This window comes from Dasypus novemcinctus, chromosome 6, assembly GCF_030445035.2.
Source record: "Dasypus novemcinctus isolate mDasNov1 chromosome 6, mDasNov1.1.hap2, whole genome shotgun sequence".
In the NCBI taxonomy this organism is placed as follows: domain Eukaryota; kingdom Metazoa; phylum Chordata; class Mammalia; order Cingulata; family Dasypodidae; genus Dasypus; species Dasypus novemcinctus.
In genome coordinates, this window is record NC_080678.1 from 108,094,007 (window position 1) to 108,119,933 (window position 25,927).

Consider the following 25,927-nt stretch of genomic DNA (forward strand, 5'->3'; position numbering starts at 1 on the left):
GCCTTATCCGGGGGCTGTGATGGCCACGGAAGTGCCACCAATAAAAAATCTGGTAGCTCTCAGGAGTCCCCACATCGCCTGTCTTTCGGGTTGTTTGTGCCTTTTCTTTTCATTTTTTTAAAAGGAAGTACAGGGGATAGAATCCAGGACCTCGTACTTGGGAAGCAGGTGCTCAACCACGGAGCTGCAGCCGCTCCCCGCCTTTGCTTTTTAAAACGAAGGCCTGGCCGGCTTCCGCCAGTCCCGCGCAGACCCTCACTGTCTCCCTGCACCCCGCGCCTTCTCCCTGCGCCGTCGCCTGCGAGACCTGGCTGTGCGCCCTCGCCCCGCGCCCCTTCTCCCTCCGCACCCCGCGCCACCCTTACCCCGCCAGCGCCTGTCCGCGCCCCGCGCCTTCGCTCTCTGCGCCCTCGCCCCGCGCCCTGCCTCAGCCTGCGCCCGGCGCCGCCCCGCTTCCTCTGCAGGCGCCAGCCCACCCCCTCGCCCGCTCCTGCTCGCTCCCCGGCTCGCTCCCCGCGCCGGCTGCGGAGGGAGCTGCTCTGCCCGCAGCTGGCGCAGCGCGGGGGCGGCCGCAGGTGGGCTGGCGCGGAGCGTGAGCCGCCGGCCGCCCCGGGCTGCTCGGGCCCGGCTGCGGCGCGAGGGCGGCGCGGGCGCGACACGGACCCGGACCCAGGTAGGCTGCGGCCCCGGTCCCCTCCCTCCGCCCGCCGGGCTCCGCCGCAGGACCTCGCGGGGCGGGCGCGGCCATCGGCGGGCCGGGGAGCGGGCTCCCGGCGCGGCCCAGGTGCGCGGGGGGGGGGGACGGCGCCGGCGGGCGGGGCACCGAGGGGCCCGCAACTCCGCCTCGGGCCTGCGGGTCTGGGGCCGTGGTCGGGCGCCCGGGGCCGGCGTGCGTGGGCACCGAGGGGGTCCGCTGCGCGGGCGGGCGCGGGGAGGGGGCTGGGCGGCCGGAGCGGCTCCGGTCTGCGCAGTTGGAAGTTTCCATTTACTCGTGCACATCCTGGGCCCCGCGGTGGCTTCTCACGCCCTGGCTGTCTGGCGAGGAATTGGCCATGAGGGCTGCGGTGGAGGGTGCAGGGCCAGGCGGGTGGTGGGATGCCGGCGCGCACCCGGGCGAGGGTCACTGGAAGGCCCGCTGCTCTCCGACCCCGGGCCTGGCCGGCAGCAGGAGCTAGGGCAGATGCAGATGCCCAGGCCGAACCTGTAGCCGGGGCTCCACGGACAGAGGACCCCGCGGCGACGCCTTGAACACCTGCCCCCGCCCATCCCCTCCGCTGCCCCGAGCAGGGATGAAGACGGAGCGCATCAGGGACCTCCCACCCCCTTAGCTGCGTCCCCAGGCTCCTCTCCCTCAGAGGAGCGCCTAGGCTGTGCCCTGCTGGCAGGGGCTCCCAGGCATGGGCGCACCTGCAGATGCACCCCAGGTATGCCAAAGGGGCTGGAGCCAGCCATCAAGTTTGTTTTTCTCCGGGAGGCGCCTCAAGCTGTCAGCCTGATGGCCGCCTTCCACCTGGCAAATCATGGCCATGGAACGAGTTCACACAGAGCCGAGTGGTGATTTTTTGTTTGTTTGTTTGTTTTTTGGTGTAACTTAGCAACTGCAGAGAGAGAGAGGAGGGAGAAAGGCGGGTGCCTTCCAGCTTTGTGCCTGGCAGGGCAGAGGGAGGGCAGTGCCCAGTGGCCACAGGCTACAGTGGTGGCGGGAGAGGTATCCCAGCTCAAATGCACACCCCGCAGTGAGGAGCGACCCCTGAGTGGGAGGCTGGGGGGTGGGGGCCTCGGGTGAGGCGCAGACACTCCAGTCCACCCTCCCGTCCTCAGCGGGAGAGCCAGCTGGAGGATGGGGTACTCACTTGTGACCTGAGAGACTCTGAACCAGCCTCAGTTTCCCCACTTGTCAAACGAATGACAGGACTGGAATCTTTGGGTTTTAGTCACAGACTTTTGGGATTTAGTGACAAAATCCCTTTACCAAGCCAAGCGTCTCCCTGAAGCCAGATCTGTCAAATAGGTTGCTTGAAGGTGCTTTGGCACCCGGGGGCGTGGGGGGGGGGCGGTGTTCAGGTCCCCCACTGACACTCCTGAGTGACTGAGCTAGGAGAGGCGCTCAGGGCTCCAGTGCTGGTGTAGGAATGCAGAACTCTGCATGTCCGCTAGGGAGGGGAGGGTCCCTGGACTCCCGCCCGGGGCTGCCAGGGCTGGTCCTGGGGCACAGGGGTGGAGGGGGGTGGGGGACTCAGGCCAGGCCCTGTCTGGCTGTTCTCAGCCAGTGTGGCTCCAAGGACAATGAGGCTTCTCTGGACAGAGCCCCCAGTCCACCCCTGCATGCTCCCCCAGCAGCCCCCCGCTGGCAATCTGCTTCAGCCCTGGTCTATCCTCGCCGTTTCTCCCAGAGCCTCCAGTGCTGAGCGGATGTCAGCCTCCTGGAGCCTCCACCCCTCCAGCCTGCCTCTCTGTTCCTTGTCCTTGCTTTCCCACCTCTCTCCAGTGGATGAGTGTTGACTTAGCAATGACATCTTCCAGGCAGAATCCACGGAGGGACGGAGCGAGGGAAGGAAAGAGGGGCCCTCGGCATGGTGGCCATGGCGGGGGAGCCCCCGGCCTGGACGTGAGGGCAGGGTCCCGGTGAGGACACACCGGCCTCTGTTCAGGGTGTGTGCCCCAGGTCCCCTCTTTCTGGGCACAGAGCCTGGGGCGGTGGGCCAAGAGGAGGGGATCCCCGGTGGCTCTGAATGCCTGCAGGGTGCTGCTCCCTGCTCTGCTGAGCAGGCTGGGTGTGGGGACACCTGGGAGTCACAGCCAGAAGCCCCGGAGCAGGCAGGAGCACAGAGGGCAGCCTGGACACAGCTGTGGAAGCTCAGGGGCCTGTGTGGGGGGACGGGGGTGGCGAGAACCGGGGGGCCAGGGACACCAGAGCAGGCTCCCCTGAAGCCTTTGGGATCCCTGGGGCTGGGCCGGGGGGCCCGGGGTTTCAGTCTTGGGCCTGGTGGGCTGTGGCTCTCCAAGGGTTGTAAACAGGGGGCTTCTGAGAAGAGCATGGCCATGAGGGGAAGGTGGGGTCCATTCGTGGGGCCTGCCGAGGTGAGGGGGCGCCCAGCGGTGTGTGCATTCTTGGTCCCTGTCCTTGCCGAGGGCTGGGGACAGGGCGAGGGAACCCCAGCACAGGAGTGACATGGGCACATTGCCCGAGGTCCCCCCACATCCCCTGCAGTAAAAGCACGTCCCAAGCCACTAGCTGGGTGATTCGGAGGGTGGCTTAGGGCAATGCAGAGCGGCCTCCCCATTTCACACCCCAGGAAGGTGGGCATGCCCAGGGGAGGGTAAGCCCCAAGCCCCCACTCCTGGGGTCCACTCCCGGAAGGGCCAGCTCCTAACCCCAAGCTGCCCTCTGTGCACAGGGAGCCCTCGGCCAGGTGCCCCATGGCAGCCTCATCCTGGGAAGCCCTCCTTTGGCCCCTGGGGCTGTGGATGGTGGCGCGGTGGCTCCCAGGAGGAGGGGACAGCCTGGGCTGCTGGCCTTCCCTCTGGGCTGGGGACAGGGTGTGTCCTGTGCTGCCCGGAGGGCAGGCTGGACTGGAGGACTGCTCTGTCCCTTCTGAGAGGGCTGTAGGGTTCTGTGCGGCTCAGGGTGGGCTCCAGCAGGAGGGGCCATGCTTGGGGCTCTGTGTGTGTGTGTTGGGGGGCAGCACTGAGACTGTCCCCACCTGCAAGGCCAGCTTTGGGGAGTCGCGTCCCCCACCTGCCCATGGCCACCCGTCTTGCCCTGGCACCCCTCCAGCTTGCAGCCTCCCAGATTCCCAGCCTTCCTGTCCTGGGCAGGCTCCCTGCAGGGAGGAGGGGGGAAATGCCCCTCTGCCTTTCTCAGAGTGGGGGAAGCAGGAAGGCCGGCCCTGCCTGCGCCCCAGGCAGCCTGCGCTTCCTCAGTGTGCCCGCCGGGCTGCCCTCCTGCCCCCTCAGCCTGGGGATGGCAGGGAAGTGGCCGAGGCCTGCGCAGTGGGAAGCCTCTTTCCACCCCACCCTGTGATCCTGGCTGGCCCCAAGTCCTCTCCAGGCCTCAGAGCCTCAGAGCTCTAGCTGCCCCCACCGCTGCCTGGGAACTGGGGGCTGTGGGTGGCCTGCGGAGGTGGCATTCTGGCCCAATGACCAGTGTGGTCAGATCTGCCCATCTGATGTTAACCCCAGAATCCCAAGTGGCCCAGGCTGCTGATGGGGAAGGAAACATGCTGACAAAGGAAAGGATGTTGACAGAACTCGAGTGCTGGACAGTGGAGCCCCACGAGGCCAGGAGGAGGTGCTGCCCACCCCCCCACCCCCAGGGCCCAGCGTTTGGCACAGGGGGTGGGTGCTCCACCCCACATGCCTGGCCCGAACCTCCTCCCAGGTGAGACGTGACCGTCCCGTTTTCAGAGGAGGAGGCCTCAGGAGGCAAAGTCACTTGCATAAAGCCTCTCCCATCTTGCGAACCACAGCAGGCCTCTCACAGCCTGTGTCCCCACCAGCTGTTCCCCACTCTCCGCCCCTCCCCTGCCCAGGCTGACTTTGAAGCAGTTTTCCCCGCTTGCTCACTCCACTTCCTCACTTGCCACCCACTCCCAGCCCACTCCAATCTGGCTCTCGCCCCCTTCACTCCAAGGGGTGCGCTGTCAGGGGCTCTTGGGCTGGAGCCTTCCACCCTGATGATGCAGCTCCCGGCCATGCAGGGTCCATCTCCCCTCCTGGGCTGCCCCCCGGCCCCATGCCCTCTTCTCCCAGCCACAGCGTCTTCCGCCCCTTGGTGCTGAGCTGACCCAGCTGCCTCATCCACCCCCGCAGGTCCCACGGATCCACCAGCCCACGTAGGCCACCCTACCCCAGTGTTCTCTTGCCCCCCCTCCTCACCTGTCCTGCCACTGCCCCCTCCTCAGGCCGTCCCCTGCCTGGACAGTTCCGCTGCCCTCTGTCCCCACCACAGCCAGGAGCTTCTGCTCCCATGCAGGACTCTGACGTGGGGCTGCCCCTGCCCTCTCCCTCCCCGGTTAGCCCCCAACGGTCCTCAGCCCCTCCCCATGTGCTGGTTTCCCTAAGTGATCCTGGGAGCCACTCCCCGTAGGAAGGCTCCTTGTCACTGCCCGAGGTGCAGGCTGCTCTGGTGGCTCAGCTTGCACCTTGGATGTTGAGTGTGGGGGTGCTGCATGCAGCGGGAACGGGAGGGGACTCAGACCTGTGCCTGGGAGTGTGTGGGGGGGTGCCAGCCTGGCCACATGGTGGCCCCATCCTTTGAGGGAAGGGAGGGGATGGGCCAGGGGGCCCTGCAGGGTTATGGGCCTGTTCAGCCTGGAGAGGTGGGGGCAGGGCCGAGGCCTTGGTTGCTGCTTCCTTCTCTTCAAGTGTCACTCATACTCTACCTTGAAGAGAGCTTCTCCCTGGACCTGGTTGCCAAGGCAATGCTGTTAACAAAGAGGAGCTTCAGTGGAGGTGGCAGCTCCGCAGGAGCTGAGGAGGCTGGGAGAGGGGTCCTCTGACGGGTGCAGGAGCTAGTGGAGTCCGATCCCTCACCCCTCCCTTGCTGCCTCTCCCCCACCCCTCTGTAGGGTGGGCCCCCTGCACCCCAGTGATGGGCACTCAGCCAGATCCCACCATGGCGGCCTCACCCTGGATCCCAGCAACAGCTCTGGATGCAGCACAGGAGGTCTTTGACCTGGGAGTCGTGTCCCAGACGGGGCCATGTCCCCGCCGTGGCACCAGGTGCCCTGTGGACCACCTCTCTCGTCCAGGGTCAGGAGCCGCATTTATCTGTGTAGAAACAGCCTCGAGGCCCGCGCTGCCCGCTGGGATGGCCCACAGAGGACGCCATGCGCTCTGCCACGACCTCCACTCTGCACTCATCTCCTCTCTGGCGTGAGACAAGGGTGAGCCCTCTCAGGGCATTTAACTCAGTGGCATGGCACGTGCAGCCCCCCGGCCTGGCGAGGTTGCCCCTGGCTGATGGGAGCCAGGCCTCGGCCCTCAGAGGTGGGGCGAGGGCCCCGTGGTAGAGGGCAGGAGGGTGGGAGGGGGTGGGCAGATGGACCCGCTCAGGGTGATGGGGCGGTGGGGCAGGGACTTACACAGAAGAGGCTTCCTGCGGGAGCCGCCTTCTTGAGTTAATTACTCAGAGCAGGCAGGAGGCTTTTGTCAGTTATTCATGTTATTATAACGGTTGTTAGTAAAGCGCTGCCCCTGCCCCCCACCGTGGGCAGGATGGAAGCGTGGGGCGTGGGGCCAGGCGGGGAGCAGGTGAGCTCCCAGGCGCTGCCCACACTGCTCCCTCCGGCCCCGCCCCAGGCCCCGCCCACACAGTCCTCGCTGGCCCCGCCCACAGGGCATCACTGGCCACACCCTCCAGGCACCCCGCCCATGCCACCCCTGCAGACCACGCCCTTCCTCTGAGCTGGGGGCAGCTGTTGGGCCCTTGTCCGTCACACCCCAGCCTCTGGCCCATGACCTCCTGTGATCAGCCGGTCAGCACTTCAGGGGACCGTCCCCTCATGTCCAGCCTGAGGTCCCCCCACAGGCAGCTTTCTCTTCTAGGCAGGGACTGGAGGCTGGGAAGGGGTGGAACCCACCTCTGGCTCCATGCAAGAGCACCCAGAGGCGAATGCTCCAGATTCAGGTGCCTCCTGGTAGGGTGCGCTTGCAGCCTTGAGGCTGGCAGGGGCGGAGCTGGTGTCCCACAGGGCAGGCTCTGGGGCAGAGCCTTGGCCCGCCTGAGCTTGGAAGGAAGGGTAGCTCAGTGCTGGAGGGCGCCTGCGCCTGGGGGCAGGGGCCAGGGCTCAGGTAGGCCCCCTGCTGTCACCTCAGCCCGCGCCAGGGGCTCTTGCCTGGAGGACACTGGGGAGCACAGCTGGCAGAGGGCAAGGGCAAGGCTCCCTCCCAGGCCATGCTGAGGGCTTCCACTGGGGGTGGGTGAGAGGGGAATTGCACCCACTCGTGCCTTACCCACCCAGGCAGGCCCTCCCAAAGTGGCAGGGCATCTCATGGGCCCACACAGGACATCACAGCCACTGGAACATGTATAGAAATTGCCTGCAAACCTCAACTGTGCCGCAGCAAACATCAGAGTCTGTTTCCTGATTCTGGTGCAGTCGCAATAGAAATTAACTGTGGAAAAGATAAGTCTGAAGATGCCATGTATTTGAAAAATTTAGAACGCCTGTATGCATACCTAGTGGACCAAAGAGGGAAGCGTAATGGAAATCAGAAGACGCTCAGACAATGAAAGTATAATGGAGCGAAACTTGTGGGGTGGGGCCCCCAGACCACTAACTAGCTGGTCTGATTTGGAAACCCCTCTGAGGGAAAGCGCGCTCATGGGTCCCTCTTGTTGAACCCCGGCAGAGAGGATGGGGACAGGCAGTGGGGCCTTTGAGGGTGGAGGAAGTGAGTGCGCAGGCCAGCCAGTCACCTCCGGGGAGGAACAGCAGCTCCTCCTGGGGCCGGCCGGGACTGGGGCTGCCTTCGTGTGACCCTGCAGGGACCAGGGGCTTCAAAGCCCCCATGTGGCCTGGGGTGGCCCCGAGGGCAGCCTCTGGTCATCTTGCCGCGCTCACAGCACTGGAGGGGATCCACTGGGCATGTGCCGGCTGGGACTTGGAAGAGCTGCTGAATGTGAGGGGTGACTGAGGCTTGGCAAGAGGAGGGAAAGGGCAGGAGGGCATTTCCCCAAGGGAACTGACCTGCGGAGCCCAGGCCTGCCCGTGCTGACGGGGGTCTGTGTGCGTGGACATCCACTCACAGTGCCTCCCGGGGGGCCCTGACCAGCCTGTGGCCCGAGGGCGGTGCTGGGTGTTCAGCTGATGTAGGACTTAATTAAAAAAATTTTTATTGTGGTAACATACTCATAACACAAAATGTCCCATTTTAGCCATTTTTAAGTGTACATTTCACTGGTACTAATTACATTCACAATGCCCTGTTCCCTCACCATCATTGGTTACTGAAACTCTTGTTGCCCCAGACAGAAACTCTGCACCCATTTAAGCAGCAACCCCCTTCCCCTCCTCTGGTAATCTCCAGTCGACTTTCTGTCTATAGATTTACCAATTCTGGACATTTCTTATAAATGGAATCATACAATATTTGCTCTTTTGTATCTATGTCTTTCACTCTGTTAAATTTCCACAGTTCATCTAGGTTGTAGCATGTATCAGAACCTCCTTTTTTCCCATTTTATGGTCGAATAGTATTCCATTTTTATAAAAGCACCACATTTTGTCTACCCATTCTTTCGATGAGGGACATTTGGGTTGGTTGTACCTTTTGACTATTGTGAATAAAACATTTTTTGGAATTTTTAAAAAAACTTTTTACTGCAGTAATACACCTATGATTCAAAATTTCACGTTTTAATAGCACTTTCAAGTGTACAATCTAGCAGTATTTTTTTAACTTTTTTTTTTAAGATTTACTTTTTATTTATTTCTCTCCCCTTCCCTCCCCCCCGCCCCCAGGTGTCTGCTCTCAATGTCCATTCGCTGTGTGTTTTTCTGTGACCGTTTCTGTCCTTATTGGCGGCACCGAAAATCTGTGTTTCTTTTTGTTGTGTCATCTTGCTGTGTCAGCTCTCCGTGTGTGCATCACCATTCCTGGGCAGGCTGCACTTTCTTTCGCGCTGGGCGGCTCTCCTTATGGGTGCACTCCTTGTACGTGGGGCTCCCCTATGCAGGGGACGCCCCTGTGTGGCAGGGCACTCCTTGCATGCATCAGCACTGCGCGTGGGCCAGCTCCACAAGGGTCAAGGAGGCCCAGGATTTGAACTGTGGACCTCCCATGTGGTAAGCGGACGCCCTATCCATTGGGCCAAGTCCGCTTCCCTAGCAGTATTAATTACACTTAGAATATTGTGCCACCATCACCAATATCCATCACCGCAGTTTTTTCACGACCTCAGGCAGAAGCTCTGCACCTATTAAACAATAACTCCCTTTCTCTGGCATCCCACCCTGACCGCTGTCCTCTCCTGTCCATCTCTAGGGGATTGGCTTTATATTTTGATGTGGGCGTCATTGTGTTGATTCTGCCAGTGAGGCTTCTGGGAGAGAGGCAGAGGCAGCATCTGAACCCAGGTCTCCCCTCTGAGCCAGGGTGCACTCTGGAGAGCAGGTGCCATGTTTCCTTGGCACCCCCTCGCCTTTCTGTGCCCTCCTAGCCATCCTGCCCAGACCACACGCAGGCTCGGGCCTGGCCCCACTCCATGCTCCCCTGACAGGTGGCTTCCCTCTGCCCGGTGACCTAGCCTGGTGACCTCCCACTGGCCTTCAGGGTTTTTTTCCCTTTAGAGGGTGGACCAGTTGCTGGGTACCGCTCGGTGAGGACGTCTGTCGGTCGTCTTCCGTGGGAGGCGTTTTGTCGACTTCCCCGTACCCTGCCTTAGGTGGCCGGGGCCGCTGTAACAGGTACAGTGGTGCTTGGACGGCTGCCCTCGGGCGTATGGCACCTGGCGTGCATGAGGGTGACACTCGCTCCTCGTGTGTGTCCTGGGTGCCGGGCACCCGCCGGGTGCAGGACGTGGACTCCCTCGCCTCGCCCGTGCCTTGAAGGTCTTGGCCAAGGTCGGGGTCCCGAGAGCTTGCCCAAGGGGCTCAGGGAGGGCGCACCTCCCAGGTGAGGGCGGGCGCCTCGGGCAGGAGGGTGGAGCCGCCCGAGATGCAGGTCAGGGTAGAGCCTTCCACCACCTCCCGGGGCCCTGAGGAGGGCAGCACGCACCTTCCTCTAGCTCTGGGCCCAGGAGGTCGAGCCTCTGAGCCCCGGCCCTGGCCAGCCCTTGGGTGCTGGCCCAAGGCCGTGAGAGGACGCCGAGAGCGGTCCTCCGGGAAGGCGGGGGGTGGCCGGGCCAGCCGTGCTGGCGGCGCTGGGAGGCGCAAGCACCATTGGGCAGGGGCCGGCTGGGGCCAGGACCTCTTCTCACCCGCCGAGGGGAGGAAGCCCACCACTCCAGGGCTGCAGGGGTTTGGGGGGCCTGCGCATATCCTCCTGCGTGTGGGCTGGGGGGGGGGCGCTGGCCCGGGGACCTCTCAGCCGCTTGACCTCCCAGCTCCTCCCCAGCTGCCCTGCTCAGACCCGGGGGGCGCCCTGTGCGGGGGGCTTGGGTCCACGGCCCATCAAGGAGTGCAGGCTGAGGGGTGGACATTGGTGCTGGCGGGCGGGTGGGGGCCCAGCCTGCTCTCTGAGCCCCGTGGGGGCATCCAGTTCTCGCCAGGTCTTCAGCCGCAGAGCGGCGTTTTCCAGGGTGGGAAACTGGCAAGTGTGACTCCTCCTCCAGAGGAGCTGGCCCCGGGGTCAGGACTGGCTGTGGGGGACATGGGGCCCCCGTGCAGGGCAGGACCTTAGGGTCCTGGACAGATGGACCTGAGAGCCACTGGGGCGACAGCAGGGGCCCCTCATAGCTCCCGGAACTCGCGGGCCTCAGGGAATAGCAGCCGGAACCAGCTCTTTTGATCCTTGCGGCATGTGGCGGTGGGGGGTCTCTGATTCCCATCTCCCAGGTGAGGAAACCGGCACCCAGAGCTACGGATCGCAGTTCACAGGTGGGGCAGCCACAGGGCCCTGAAGCCTGGGGCTGCCCGACAGCCAGGGCCCAGCCCCTGCCCCCCACATCAGCCCCTCTGCGATCCAGGGGCTGGCAGGACCTTGGTGCCCCCCCCACCGATGCCCCTGCAGGCCCAGCCCGCCGTCCTCATGCCCCCCCTTCTCTTCCAGTGCAGAGCCCTCCCTCTGCGACCAGCCTCTGTCTGTGCTGCCTGGTGCCCAGTGCATCTTCTAGGAGAGGCTCTGGGCAGGCCCTGGCATCAGATGCAGGGACCCGAGGGCCACGGACCGGGGGGCCGACCTCTCCAGAAGCTCTGACGGCCCAGCTCTCCAGCTCCAGATGATGGAAGGGGGGTGCGGGCTGCTTCCTGAGTCCCTGGTGGCAGCGCTGTCCCCAGGCCAGGGGGGCCTGGCAGAGGCCGGCTCCTGCCCACAAGACCCTGGCGAGCACTGGCCTGACCGGCTGTATTGGGGTAGAGCACCGGTAAGCATGCCTGATACAGCCCAGCCTGCTGTGGGGTGGTGGGCTCGTGTCCTCTCCGGGCCTCCTTCAGGATGGACAGGACGCATCAGACTCTGGACCCCCGTCACCGGCACAACAGGTGTGGGTGGGGTGGAGGAGGATGGGGCCAGTGGCATGGGGGGCTCCTGGCTGGAGGGCAGCTCCCCCTCCCACTCTCCCCTGGAAGGGGAGCGTGGCATCCCAGGAAGCCCACACTGGACGGGGCCCCGGCAGGTGCACTGAGACGGGACATCCCGCAAGGGGCATGGGGGTCAGGGTGCCCCGCCCTGTGGGGAGGGGCTGGGGTCTCTGGATCCCACCTGCTGATCCAAGATTTGTGCACTTCCTTTCCTGGTGTTAGCCTTTTGTGGACCCCAGAAAATTATGTGCTTGAATCGGCCCCTTCCTGGGGGTGTGAGGTCCTTTCGATGGACCCAGTTGGGGGCCTTTGGTTGATTGATCGGTGCCCCAGGAGGGCCGCAGTCCTCTCGCTGGAGCCCTTTACAAAGGGAGGACCGAAAGCAGAGGCACAGAAAAAAGTGGCAGGGACGGAGGAACCCCCAGAGGCTGCAGTCAGCAGAGCATGGAGGAAAGAGGCCCCCCAAAAAGCTGAAGGAGATGAGGAGAGGTAGAGGCAAGCCATGCGCCTGATCGCCCGCTGCCAAGCCTGGGGAAAAAGGCGCCCGGAGGGGAAAGCAGAGGCCGCCGAGACCAGCCGCCATCCATCGGGCCGCACCACGTGGCCAGGTCCGGGCTTGCCCACAGCCGACCTCGGTGAGGCAGCATCGCCGACGATGCCTCGGTGTGGACATTTTCACAGCCTCAGAACTGTAAGTTTTTAACCTAATAAATTCCCTTTATAAAAGCCAACCCACTTCTGGTGTTTTACGTTGGAGGAAGCCTCTAGCAAACTAAGACGCCCCCAAGCAGGAGCTTGCACGCTCTGCACAGCCATTGAGTCACAAGTCTGCCGGGCACCTCGCAGGCACGGCGTGGAAACTGTCACCCCCAAGCAGCAGGGCAGCTTGGAGGGCGGAGAGCACCTCCCAAGGCAGGCAGCGAGGGCGTGGCTGGCCAGGGGGTCCAAGTTGGAACTGCCCACCATGCTGCTGTCACTTCTGGGGCCACCACCCCTGAGAGGTGGGCTCTGGCTGACTACTTGGGGAACCAACCCCAGGAAGAAATCGGGGTGCTACCTAGTTGTCACCTCATTTGCCACAGTGCCTTTCGAGGGCTCACTCTGTGCCAGTCAGTCTGAGAAACAAGGTCCCTGCTCCAGGAAAGCATAGTAAGTGAACATAATTAGAAAGTGGCTCAGGAAGGGGGCGGGAGCGCAAGGGGGGTTCCTCTTTGAACCCAGTGATTAGGGCAGCTTCATGACGAAGGAGGTTTTTTTTTTTGTTATGGTAACACGTATGCAGCACACCATTTCCCTTCGGAAATTGTATACTTTCAAGTATACAGTTCAGTGGTGTTACACTCACCATTTCCATCCTTCTTCACCCAGACTCTCCCATCACCCCAAATAGAAGCTTGTACCACTGAGCAGTGGCCCTGTTCCCCACCCGCACTGGCCCTGGGTCTCTGTAATAGAACGTGAGCTCCTCAGAGCACGGGAGCAGGAAGAGTGCCCCGGGCCGAGGGGGGCGAGTCCCTGCAGGGAACAGCGTGTGCCAAGGCCTCGGGAGGGCCGGTGAGCACCAGGCCTGTCCTCCCGGTGCGGCTGTGGGCTGGGCTCAGTCGGGCTCCCGCAGCCTCCCCCGTCCGTGGTGCCCACTCTGAGCCATAGAGGAGCCGCTGGCCGGGCTATGGTGGCCCCGTCCTTGCTATGGATAAATCCTCAGCCCAGTCTGGGGTCTGGTCACCCTCCTGGAGAGACTGGGAGGGGGTGTGCTTGGGGAAGGGGTCCAGCTGATGGAGGGCGTTCAGTGTGGGGTGCCCAAATGGGGCCAAGAGAGAGGGCTTCCGAGGGACTCTGGAAAGGCAGGCCTGAGCTTTCCTGACCTTCTCCCTGGGTGTCTTTTTTTTTTCTCCCTTAAACTTTTTATTTTGAAGTAATTTCAAACTTACAGGACAGTTGCAGAAATAATACAAAACCTATTCGGAAAACTCCAACATACCCCACCCTGGATACTCAGATCAACCAAATGTATCATTTTGCTACACTTACTACTGTTTCTTTCCAGCTAGCCATCCATCTACTCATCTGTCAGTGTGTCTGTCTGACTACCTGTTTTTGTTTTTGTTTTTAAAATTTATTTTATTTATGCCCCCCCTTGCTGCTTGCTTGCTGTCTGCTCTCTATGTCCATTCACTGCGTGTTCTTCTGGGTCTGCTTGTCTCCCTTTGTTGCATCATCTTGCCTTGCCAGCTCTCTGCCTGCATGGGCTGTCAGTTCTCTGTGGGCGCAGGCCAGCTTGTCTTCACAAGGAGGCCCTGGGAAGGCAACCTAGGGCCTCCCATATGGTAAACAGGAGCCCAAGTGGTTGAGCCACAGCCGCTTCCCTACTTGTTTTTTATACATCTGAGAGTAGGTTGTGTACATCATGCTCCTTGACCACATACTTCCAATGCACATTTCCTAAGAACAAGGATATTCATTTATATAACCACCTTAAGTGCAGTCATCAAGTTCAAGGACTTTGACATTGCTTTAAACTTAGTCTGTATTCCAATTTTTTCATATGTCCCAAAAATGTTCTTTTGGGCATTTTCCCCTCCCTTATTAGATTCCAGCCAGGTTCACGGATTGCTATTATGTATCATGTGTCATTGTGTCTCTTTTTTAAAAAAAAGATTTATTTATTTATATCTCCCCACCCCCTTGTTTTTCACATGCTGTGTCTGTTCATCTTCCTTGTTTCTTTAGGAGGCACTGGGAGCCGAATCTGGGATCTCTGATGTGGGAGGGAGAATCCTGATCGCTTGAGCCACCTCCACTCCCTGCTTTGTTGTGTCTCTCATTATTTTTCCTCCCTGTGTCTCTTGTTGTGTCAGTTCACTGCACCTGCCCATCGCCCCAGCTTGTTGTCTTCTTTAGGAGCACTGGGAACCTCTGCTCCCTGCTTCATTGCATGTCTCATTATGTTTTTTCTTCTTGTGTCTCTTGTGCCAGCTTTCTGTACCTGCCTGCTGTCTTCTTTAGGAGGCATCAGGATCCAAACCAGTGCCCTCCCATATGGTAGGCGGGAGCCCAGTTGCCTGAACACATCCGCCTCCCTCATTGTCTCTTTTGTTACTCTGTTTTCACTTCTGTTTTTAAACTGTGGAAACATATGCACCACCTAAACTTTCCCATCCCACCTATCCCCTGGGCTCCTGAGCCTCTTGCCTTCCCCACCTCTCTCTTTCCCGGGGATTCGGCTCAGCCTCCTCTCTCCAGAGCCCCCCACCCTGCTCCTCTCTCTGTGCCCAAGCTCCCACCGCATCCAGACCAAGGACCAAGGTGCCCCTGTGAAGCATCACTCAGGTCCAGGCTGGTCACCCACCCACCCATTCCTGGCCTGGGCTCTGCGCCTCCGAGCGCTGCTGCCCCAGCCTGCCCTCCCTCTCTGCCTTGCGCTCCCTGCACCAGCCCGTGAGCTACCCCTCCGTGGTGACTTCCTCCCTGCCCCCCTCCTTGGTCCCCTTGTCTCCTGCTGGCCCCTCACTCTAGTCCCGCTGGCCATGGTCTGGCACCCCATGGCCCCGCTTCTGGCCAAAGTCCCAGTGACCTCTCCAAAGATGCCCTCAGGTACGTGTCTGGTCCTTGCTCACCTGGCCACTCTGTGGGGACCCCGCCACCCCTTTTCTTGGGGTTTCTGCTCCCAGTCTCCCACCCGCTCCCCTCAGCCTCCGTTGCAGGCTCGGGGAAGGTCTGTGTGCTCCTCTGGCCTGTCTGCTGACCACCTCCCTTGTCAGGTCTGGCCTCTGTCCCTAACTCCAGCATGCTGGTGGGAGCGCAGGAGGAGGCAAGCAGGCTTCCTCATGTCTCGGGCCCAGCAGCCCTCTCCCACTTGTGCCCACTTTGGGTGGCTGTGGTGGGTCCCCCAGTCAGTGACTAAGAGTGGGCGTTGTGTCCTCCCTGGGAGGGGTGCAGTGCGGCCAGGAAGGGGGCAGGCTGGCAGTTGGCAGAGCTGCCCGTGAACTGCCCCTTCCCAGATGGGGGGCCTTGGGCAGCTTCTCTTAATTCTCTGAGCCTCAGTTTGCTCAGCTGCAAAATAGAGATGACAGCTGTGCCCCCAAGGCTTGAGATGAACTGTGACATTTTATGTAGTGCACTCGGCACAGTTTTAGCCTTGTGGTAAAAGCTCAGTAAGTGGGAACTGGGGGTGGTGGAGGTGATGGTGGGTGATGGTGATGGGTGATGGAGGGGGGTGGTGATGGTGTTAGGTCATAGTGGTGGGAGATGGAGGTGATGGCTGATGGAGGTGATAGTAGTTGATGGAGGTGATGGTTGATGGAGGTGATGGCATTGATGGAGGTGATAGATGATGGAGGGGGTGGTGATGGGTGATGGAGGGGGTGGTGGTGGGTAATGGGGGGCAGTGATGGTGATGGTTGATGGTGGTGATAGATAATGGAGGGTGGTGGTGGGAGACGAGGTGACGGTTGATGGAGGTGATGGTGGTTGATAGAGGTCAGGGTCATTGATAGATGATGGAGGGGTTGGTGGTGGATGATGGAGGGGGGTAGTGGTGGTGACGATGATGGTTGATGGAGGTGATGGTGGTTGATGAAAGTGATGGCATTGATGGAGCTGATGGGTGATGGAGGGGGGCTGGTGTGTGATGGAGGGGGTGGTGGTGGTGATGGTGATGGTTGATGGAGGTGATGGTTGTTGGAAGTGATAGTTGATGGAGGTGATGGTGGTTGATGGAGGTGATGGCATTGATGGTGGTGATAGATGATGGAGGGGGTGGTGATGGGTGATGGAGGGGGTGGTGGTGGGTAATGGAGGGGGATGGTGATGGTGATGGTTGATGGAGGTGATGGTGTTGATGGAGATAATAGATGATGGAGGGTGGTGGTGAGGGATGGAGGGGGTGGTGATGGTGTTAGGTCATGGTGGTGGGAGATGGAGGTGATGGTTGATGGAGGTGATAGTTGATGGAGGTGATGGTGGTTGATGGAAGTGATGGTCATTGATAGATGGTGGAGGGGGTGGTGGTGGGTGATGGAGAGGATGGTGGTGGTGACAGTGATGGTTGATGGAGGTGATGACATTGATGGAGGTGATGGTGTTGATGGAGGTGATGGATGATGGAGGGGGTGGTGGTTGATGGAGGTGATAGTTGATGGAGGTGATGGTGGTTGATGGAAGTGATGGTCATTGATAGATGGTGGAGGGGGTGGTGGTGGGTGATGGAGAGGATGGTGGTGGTGACAGTGATGGTTGATGGAGGTGATGACATTGATGGAGGTGATGGTGTTGATGGAGGTGATGGATGATGGAGGGGGTGGTGGTTGAGGAGGTGATGGATGATGCTCAGCCCCCACCACACTCTGAGCTGATGGGAGCAGAGTAGCTGCAGGAGTGGCATCCTGGGCTCCCCCAGGAGCCGCAGCACTCAGGGACATAGGGTAGAGCAGTGGGGCAGGCCTTTACCCTGATCTGCCTGGCTGGTGGGGCCCAGAAAGGGGCGAGTCGGGCAGGGCAGGGAAGCCTTCACCAGTGGCTGGGGCTTGAGCCCCAGTCCCGCCAGTCAAATGCTGTAAGACCTTGGGCAAGTGACCTTGCCTCCCGGAGCCTCTGTTTTCTCACCTGCTCATGGGGTCATCCTGACTTTGGAGGACCCTTGGGTGAATGCAGGACTTGACATGGGGCCTGGTGTGTAGCGAGAGCTCAGCGAGTGGTACATGGGGAGCAAGTCCTGCCAGTGGGGTCGCAGTACTGACATTGGGGTCTGGGGCAGTGGGGGTGGTCCCAGGGCAGGCCTCCCTGTCAGGGTCAGGCCTGAAGCCCAGGCTCTCCGTCACCCTGTGGCAGGGGACAAGGGTCAGATGCAGGCTGGGGAGGCAGGGCTGGGCCCCGGGGTGCTGGACTGGGGGGCTGTGGCAAATCCTGTACCCGCCTGTGTGAGAAGGGTCGGTGAAGAGGCTCCTTTGCAGCCTTGGCTCCCTTGTGCAGTGATTCTGAAGGGGAAACTGAGGCCAAGCACTTGGGCAATGGGTGGCCAAGCTGGCTTGACCTGTTTCCCACCTGTCGGTTCTTCTGCCGACATGGAAATGGGCTGGAGAGTCTGCCTTCTGTCAGCATCACCCCTGGACAGTGCTGGAAGGTGTGGGGGAGAATGGCCCAAGCCATAAGGAGCCCAGAGTGAAAGGTTCCCAGATGGGACATGCGGGTGCAGTGGCGAGAAAGGTCTTCTTCTCTTTAGGAGGCACGGGAACCAAACCTGAGACCTCCCATGTGGGAGAGGCACTCAATTGCTTGAGCCATATCCACTCCCTGCTTTTTGTCTCTCTCATTGTGTTTCCTCTTTGTGTCTCCTTGCTGCATCAACCTGCTGTGCCAGCCTGTCATTGCCAGTTTGCTGTCTTGCTTGTCTTCTCCTGGGTTCGGCACTGGGAACCGAACCTGGGATCTCCCATGTGGTAGGTGGGAACTCAATTGCTTGACCCACATCTGCTTCCCTCCACTTTTCACCATTCCAACTTAATTTTTTTCCCAGATTGCTACCAGCTGTTGCAGACTGATTTGAAATGTCACCTTTATCACATATTAAATTGCCATATGTGTTTGGGGTCATTTCGAGACTTTTCTGGTCAGCTTCAGTGGCTTGAATGTATAGTCCTTTGCTGATAACCATGTTTATTTATTTATTTTTTAAAGATTTATTTATTTATTTAATTCCCCTCTCCCCCGGTTGTCTGTTCTCCATGTCCATTTGCTGTGTCTTGTTTCTTTGTCCGTTTCTGTTGTCATCAGTGGCACGGGAAGTGTGGGCGGTGCCATTCCTGGGCAGGCTGCACTTTCTTTCATGCTGGGCGGCTCTCCTTAAGGGGCGCACTCCTTGCACGTGGGGCCCCCCTACACGGGGGACACCCCTGTGTGGCAGGGCACTCCTTGCGCGCATCAGCACTGCACATGGACAGGCTCCACATGGGTCAAGGAGGCCCGGGGTTTGAACCACAGGCCTCCCATGTGGTAGACGGATGCCCTAATCACTGGGCCAAGTCCGTTTCCCGATAACCATGTTTAAAATTTGCCTTTTATTATGAAAAATTTCAAATGCATTCAGAGTTAAAGAGAAAAGCAAAATGAACTCCCTTTTAATTTGCAGAAGGCTGCCAAAGCAACATACCAGGAGTGTGTTGGCTTTTACAGTGGGGCTTATTTAGGTTAAAGGTGTAGAGTTCCGAGGCTGTAAAGGACTCAAACCAAGTCGTCATCCAGTGACGCTCTCTCCTGAGCTGCAGCTGTTGGTAGTCAGGCACATGTGGGGTGCACTTTCTCTCCCCTCTGGACCTCGTTACTTCTGGCTTCTGGCTAACATGGCTTTGTGGGCTCCTGGGGACTTCTCTCAGTTTCTCAGTTCCTTTCTGTCTCTGCAGCTTTTTTCAGTGTCTGTGATTTTTATTCCTCCATTGATAAGGAACTCCAGTAAGAGGATTAAGACTCCCTTGGGCCACACCAACTGGAGCAATCTAATCCAAGGGCCCTGAACTGATCTAATATAATCAAAGGTTCAAAGTAGGTTCAGTTTAAGAATGTAATTTTCTGGGGTCCACAAATGACATAAAACTAACACCCACCTCCCATACTCATTACCCAGATTCAACAGTCAAAATTATACCACCTTGCTTTGCTTACTCATTTTTCTTTCTTTCCCTTCTCCTTCCTTCTCTCCCTCAGGCTCTCCCTCTCTGCCTTTCTATTTTCCTTTTTCTTTCTCTTATTCTTTTTTTGGTTGAAATATTTAAAACAAACCCCTGACCTGTCATTCACCCCATATATTCAGCATGGATCTGTGAAATAAAAAACAAGAACATTTTCATACAAAATTGCAAAGTCATTACCATGCTGAACAAATTTAATGGCAATTTCTTGGTACCTATTCAGTTTTCCTTAATTGTCTTGAAAGTGCCCTTTTACAGTTGGTATATAAAACCCACATGTGGCATTTGGTTGTGAAGCCTCTTTAATCTAAAGCAGCCCCTCCTCCCCCTCCCCCTGCCTTTTTGAACCGTTGGCTTGTTCCAGTGTCATATCATTGTTGTGACCCTGTAACTGGAGTGTTACACTATACAACGTCCTCGTGGTGTCTGCTGCTTTCTCCTGATGTGATTCAACTAGTTCTTCTACCCCCAGTATTTCCCCCGAGCTGGAATTTAGCTCAGAAGATGTAGTTGTACTTGGCCCCACCATTTTGGTAAGAATGCTGTGTAGGCACTGCCTGAATCTCATAATGCAGCAAGCGGGAGGCAGGTAAATCCTGCCTGTGGTGCTGGGATTGAAGGCATGTGCACGGGCCCCCGGGTCACAGGCCGCGGGGCACCTGGGGCTGTGGATTGGTGGGGGCAGCAGGTGCACACAGGCCTGGCCCACCTGGGGACTTGGCCAGCTTGCCCGGGAGCCTCCATCCTGCATCTGCCAGAAGGGAGCAAACCCCCCGTCAAGCATTCTGAGAACTCGGGGAGCTCCAGTCTGAGAACCTCTGGCACCGCCATGATCCTCCTGAGGCAGAAGCGCCAGGGCCCCCAGGCAGGCCTCAGGCAGGCTCCTGGGCCCCCATGTGCCTCAGTTTCCTCCCCTGGGAAATGGGGACAGAGGGCTTGCCCCCACGGCCCTGCAGTTCCTGCCACGGTCACTGCTATTTGCCTCAGTCCAGGTGGCCTTCCTGGAGGAGGGGCCGTGGCAGGGCAGTGGCATTGGGAAGGTTTCCTGTCCTGGGGCCGGGGCACCTCCCCCATAGCTGGGCTGGGCTCTGCCGGGCAGTGGCCACAGGGCTTCCCAGGAGGCCGTGGAGCCAGGAGGCTATCCGGTCTGCAGGGGCCCGGAACGTGGCAGCCCTGCCTGGGGGAAAGCCCCCAGCTGTCCCTGCCGCCCGCTGGGATGGATCCTGGGCAGAGGCCTCAGTGTGCCCTGGGGGGAGGGGTGTGGGCCTCATTCCCTGGTGTGGGGAAGAAGGATCCAGCAGCAAGGGCTCCTGCGGCCACGCCCAGAAGGAGCGGGCACAGCGTCCCCGTGGTCGCTCGTGGGCTGGGCAAGGGGCTGCCTCAGGGACCCCAGAGAGATCGCCTGCGGGAAGCTGCCTACAGCAACCCGAGCCCCTCCTGGACCTACCGCAGTGGCTCCCAAAGTCGCTCTGAGATGGTGTGTTCCAACACAGCCTGATGGAGACCCTCTGACGAGGACGGGGGGCTCAGAACCCAGGGCTCAGTCCCTCACATGCCCTGCCGAGCTCCCAGGGCATCATGGCCTCAGTGGGACCCTCGGCAGATGCAGCTCATGTTGGGGGGTGTCTCAGGATGGGGGGTCTTGTGGCAGGGGTCTGAGGTCGGGGTCCTCAGGATGGCAGCCTCATGGTGGGTTTGTCAGGATGGGGGGTCTCGTGGTTGGGTCTGAGGTTGGGGTCCCCAGGACGGGGGGCCTCATGGTGGGATTATCAGGATGGGGGGGTCTCATGTCAGAGGCCTAGGGACGCGGGTGTCTGGTGGCAGGGTCTCAGGTCGGGGTCTCAGGACAGGCTATCTGCAGCACCCCCTCGGCCCCTCACAGCCTGTGTTGTCCCCCTGCAGTGCCCCCCGCCCTCTCTCTTCCCCCTCCTTCATCTCTCGTGCTTGCCCGGCCAGTGCCATCCTTGGGTGGGGAGGTCTAGAAAGCCAAGCCTGGAGAAGGTGGGGTTGGGGTGGCCCCTCTGGAGGGTGCAGGGTCATCCTGTCTGTCCACCCATCGTCTGTCGTCTCAGCAGCCTCGCGGGGTGGGGAGATGGTGCTCACAGCTGACGAGGAGGCCAGGGGTTCTTCTGCCCAGGCCCCCAGGCAGGCCACGGCAGGGGCTGGTGGTGTTCACCGTGGGCCCTCGAGGGGTGGGTGCATCAGGCGGCCACGGGTGAGCTCGGGGACCTGCCTTGGGCCCAGCATATGTCCCCGATGCTGCCTGTCCCCAGGGTTCCTGGGGAACCAGGGGCTGTGCAGTGGGGCCTGGAGGTGCCGTACACGACCCCAAGGACAACACTTCTCCCCGCTGGGCCTCAGCTCGCTGGCTTGGGAACAAAGCTGGTTTCCATGGCTACCAGGGGCGTGCCTCCCTGCGGTGCATGCATGTGGGCTGCAGAGTTTCAGCTGGGACGTGGGGAACCCCCCAGGAGCCGGCCCCTGGGAGATGTCCCCAAAGCGTGGCCCGTCTGCTTTGTGCCCGCCTGAGACATGGGGCAGGGGCTGTCCCTCGGGAGGTTGGTTTCAGGCCACGGCGGCAGCCCCGTGAGGGGGTGTCCGGGGGGGGCAGCCCCGTGGGGGGGTGTTCAAGGGGGGGCAGCCCCATGGGGGTGTGGGGTCCAAGGAGGGGGGTCAGCCCCGTGGGGGTGCGGGGCCCAAGGGGGGGCAGCCCCGTGGGGGGTGACGGGGGGGCAATCGGCGCGTCGCCTGGCCAGCGACGAGGGGGCCTGTGGGCGCTGCGCAGGGAGAAGGCCGGGGCAGCGGCAGCAGCGGCCGTCCTTCTGTGGGGCCGTTCCATGGACGTCAGGCCACGCAGGCAGGCCTTCGGCAGATGAGGAACGTGAGGCACAGAGAGGGTAAGGGCTTGCCCACGGTCGGGAGTCGAGCCAGGGCGGTAGCTCGGGCCCTTTGGAGAGTGAGGAGGAGGGTGGACGGAGGAGGCTGTGCCGCGGGTGCTGCCGCCCGGGGGCTGAGATGGTGCCGTGCCCCTGCAGCTGCCTCCCAGCGGCCCCGCCTCTCTTCAGGCCCCTGGAGTCGGGAGGCGCCCCTCGGGGGGCAGGGTGGCCCGGCCCCTCGGCCGCTCACAGGGGGCTTCCCAGGGCTGCAGGCCCCCCCTCGTCCAGGAAGGCCTCCTGAGCCCCTCCAGCCTCCTGAGTCCCTCCAGCCTCCTGAGTCCCAGCGTCAGACCTCCGCGGCTCCCGGCCTGGCCCCGCGCGGGTGCTCGCTCTGCCCCTTCTGGGCCAGGCTGGGGGTGGGTTCTGGAGAGCTGGGGCCCCTGAGCAAACTCCCCTTTGTGCTCCTGCCCCCACAGGAATACAGGGATACACACCCGCCACTCCTCTCACTCACCTCTGGACAGCGGCCGGGAGCAGCTGCCCATGGCCGGGGCCTCTCCCAGCTGGGCGCTTGGCCTCCTGGGCCCCACCGTCCTTCCTCTCTAGGTGAGGTCAGCCTCTGTCCTGCCTGCCGCAGAGGACCACTTGCTCCCCGGCGGGTGAGAGCACGGTGACCTCAGTCCTTGGACCTGGGCACATTGTGTCCGGCCCTGTGCCTCAGTTTCCCCACCTGCACAACGGGGACTTGGCTGAGCTGAACCAAGTGTGCAGCGGTGCTTTACAGGTGGTGGGGAGAGCCTGAGGGTGGCTAGGAGGAGGAGGTACAGGCATGGGTGCCCCGGGCCCCGCTCAGTGGCAGGGGCTGCCCTCTGTTCTCGAATCCCATTTCTCAGCCCCTGCGGAGGGTCTCGGCCCGGGGGGAGCCTGGCGAGGTGGACATGGCCAGGGCACAGCGACATGGGTGGGAGCAGGGCAGTGTTGCCCTCAGCTTCAGGTGCTGCACGGCTCTGCCGGGGCCTTGGCTTGTTAGATGGAGGAAAAGTGCAGTTTGCACCAAGTCATGAGAACAGAGGACGTGGGCAGGGGAGGGGGCTACAGGTGGGCGCCGTGGGTGCACAGGGACGTGGCGGGGGCCTGGGCAGGCAGTGGGCCAGCGACCGGGCAGGGGTCCAAGACGGCAGCAGGACCTCCGGCAGGAGGCGGGGCAGGGTGCCGCCCACCCCAGGAGCTCCTGTGGGCTCTGCCAACCCCCGAAGTGGCACCCAAAGTCTCCAGGGTGGGGTGGGGCCTGGGAGGGCAACAGGCTGACCCTGCGGGTTGGGGCATTCTGGCTGTGACAGCGGTGGTCTTGTGTCTGCTTCCAGGGCTGCCGTGGCACACACCACGCTGGGTGGCTTACCAGCACGGGCGGGCTACCTGGTGGTTCTCCAGGCCAGGCGGCCACGTCCAGGTCTTGACAGGCCACCTTGCCCCCAGTCGGCCCACACCCTTGGGGCTCCGCTGGCCTCTGCTTCCAAGCCGTGGCTCCCTCCTCTGGCTGCTGCTGCTTTCTGGCTTCTACTGAGGGGCTCTGTCCACAGTTCCTCTCCTGCAAAGGCCCCGTCACAGGGGGAGCCCACCCTGATTCACTTGGAGAGCCTGTGCACCCTCGGGCCCCGTCCTCACTAAGAACGTCTTCAAGGTCCCTACGTGCAGGGAGGCCCCGCGGGAGGGGGACTTGAACGCATCTTTACGGGGGACACGACAGTCCTCCCAGCTGAGAGGCACTGGTGGGTGCCCCGGGGGCTCCATGGGGCTGGAGCCTAGTCCTGGTCTCACCTGCCCGTGTGGGAGGGGGCCAGAGACCCCCAGGGCTCCGGGTACCCGTGACAGATGTCGCTATGAGCATGGCTGGAGTCCTGCCCAGGCAGCCCCCGTGGGTGCCCTTTGCAACCCCAGGGGCGGGACAGAGTGCAAACCCAGAGGCTGGGGGCTCACCCCAGGCCCAGCACCCACCTCGAAGAGCCAGACCCCGCCCCCTGTGTCCCATCAGTATTCATTTCCTCTCACTGCTGGAACAAGTGACAATGCACCCAGCAGCTCCGACGATGCACGTGTGTCCCACAGCTCTGTGGGTCAGGAGGTGTCTCCAGGCTGCACTGGAAGTGCCAGGGGGCCAGCTTCCTACTCGCTTGGGGCTTGGCTGAACCCCGTTCTTGCCACTGTAGAACTGAGGTCTCGCCCCTGCTGGGTGCCAGCTGGAGCTGCGCTCAGCTCCTCAGGGCCTTTCCCAGGCCCGTGGGGGTGGCCCCTTGTCCTGGCACCAGCCATGAGGCGCCACTGTTGCGTGCTTTCTCTGACCCCAGCTGGTGGAGGTTCTCTAATTTTCATAGATTAGACTGGGCCCCCCTGGATAATCTAGTGTAATCTCCCACCTCACGCTCAATTCCCTTAATCCCATCTGCCAAGTCCCTTTGCCGTGGGGGTGACGCATCTGCCTGCGTGCTCCAAGGATGCGGGCATGGATGTCTTTGGGGGCCATTGTTCAGCCAACCACAGCATCACCATCACTGTCCCTCCTGCAGCAGGGTGCACCGGCCCCCGTGCCCTCTGGGAATTTGCAGTCTGGGGAGCTGATGGAGCGCAGAAGGACCCCGGGACCTAAGGGCTGGGGCGTCCAGCCCGAAGGACATCAGGGTGAAGTGGCCGAGGCTGGCGGGGGAGCCAGCGCCAGTGGGTGCTGTCACACCCCTGCAGCGCCCCTTCCCTGCTCCCAAGGCTGGTGAGCACAGCCCCTGTGCAGCGGGGACCACGGGGTTTAGGGGCCCGGAGTGTCCTGGCTCAGCAGGGAGGGAGGCGCGGAAACTCTGTGAGGGGCGGGGGCAGTTTGCCTGGAGGGTTGTGAGGCATGTGACAGGCCCAGGTGCTGAGGAGTTGGGGTGCAAGGGGAGGCCTCTGTCAGACAGGGGCCCGTGTGGGGTGGGGGAGGGCCCAGGAGCGGCTCTCGGGGGTGCGGCGGCTGAGCGGGGCCACCTGCCACCCCGCATGGGGTGGGAGGGCTGCACCCTGCCTCAGCTGCTGCAGTGTCTCAGACTGTGCGACAGGAAGGAGATGGCAGATGCATGGCGAAGGTGCTGATGCCCCCACAGCTTCCTGCAGCCCTGGGAGCCCAGCCCACCAGCCTCCTCCCAGCTCCAAGAGGTGCACCAGTGTGGGGCAGGGGTGGCAGGAGGCCAGACCACAGGAGGGGAAGCACCCTGTCCCCGAGCGCCTCCCTCCCCCCTGGTGGCAGTGGGTGCTCTGAGGACGGTGGCCTGAGCAGTCCAGCCCCCGGGGGCCTGGTAGGCCTGGAGGCCCTGCCCTGTGCAGACCCGGGTGTCCCTCCCGCCTCGGGCTCAGGCTGCACCCATCCCGCCCCTTCCGCAGGGAGGGCCTAGGCTTGTTCCCACTGGCGGCGGCAGGCTCCTCCCTCTCCGTGCAGTGCAGCTCCGCCTGTGGGAAGGGGCTGCTGGACTCTGACCCCAGCCTGTCTTGTTGCCCCCCATCCCCTGCACTCATCAAAGCCCTGAGCTCACAGAGGGTCTGGCTCCTTTGCAGACTCCCGTCTGGAGGCACCTGTTGACACCTGGGCTGGAGAAGTGTCCTCCGATACGCCTGGGGCCAGACTGACCCTCCCTGTGAGGTGGGGGTGGGGTGCCAACCCCACAGTGGCCACTTGGGGGCTGGACCTGGGCAAGCCACAGAACTGGGTCACCCGGGACCCGCTCCTCACCCCACCCATGACCAATGCCCCGTCGACCCCGAGAGTCTGGGGTGTGTGTCCCAGAGCCCCCACCTTCCACCACCCCAGCCCAGCCTGTCCTCGGTCCTCTCTGGAAGCACCGGGCATTTACCCAGGGGCCCAGGTTCCCACCGGGCTGGAGGATGGATGTCCCCTGCTCCCACGGTTGCCTGCTCAGAGCTGCTCCTAGACAGGACTGCGGTGCGGAAGTCGGGAGGCCAAGGCTGGTGACCCCTACCATGGGGGCTGGGGCCCTGCCCACCTTCCGGGGTCCTCTGCAGGTGCTGCCCGGCCACCTGGGATGCAGCGCCTTCCCAGTCCCCGGCGAAGCCAGCGCGGCCCTTTGGAAAGGCGCAGGGCGGGGGTTCTAGCGCTGTTTAACAAGGAGGGCCGAGGGGCTGGCCCGCCGCCCCCCGCAGGCAG

General features: G+C 61.6%; 1 long non-coding RNA gene across 2 annotated transcripts in view; it reads left to right on the plus strand.

Moving 5' to 3' along the window:
• The first annotated feature begins 589 nt into the window (after positions 1-589).
• The window catches only part of LOC131278783 (uncharacterized), a 56,392-nt gene continuing 31,054 nt past the window's right edge, over positions 590-25,927 (plus strand). Inside the window, exon 1 of one of the 2 annotated variants that reach the window (XR_009186220.1) lies at positions 590-673. This is a non-coding gene — a long non-coding RNA (uncharacterized lncRNA). Of the gene's footprint in view, positions 674-11,361; positions 11,878-25,927 lie in introns of those variants that run through there. The other variant, XR_009186219.1, reaches the window with a different exon arrangement.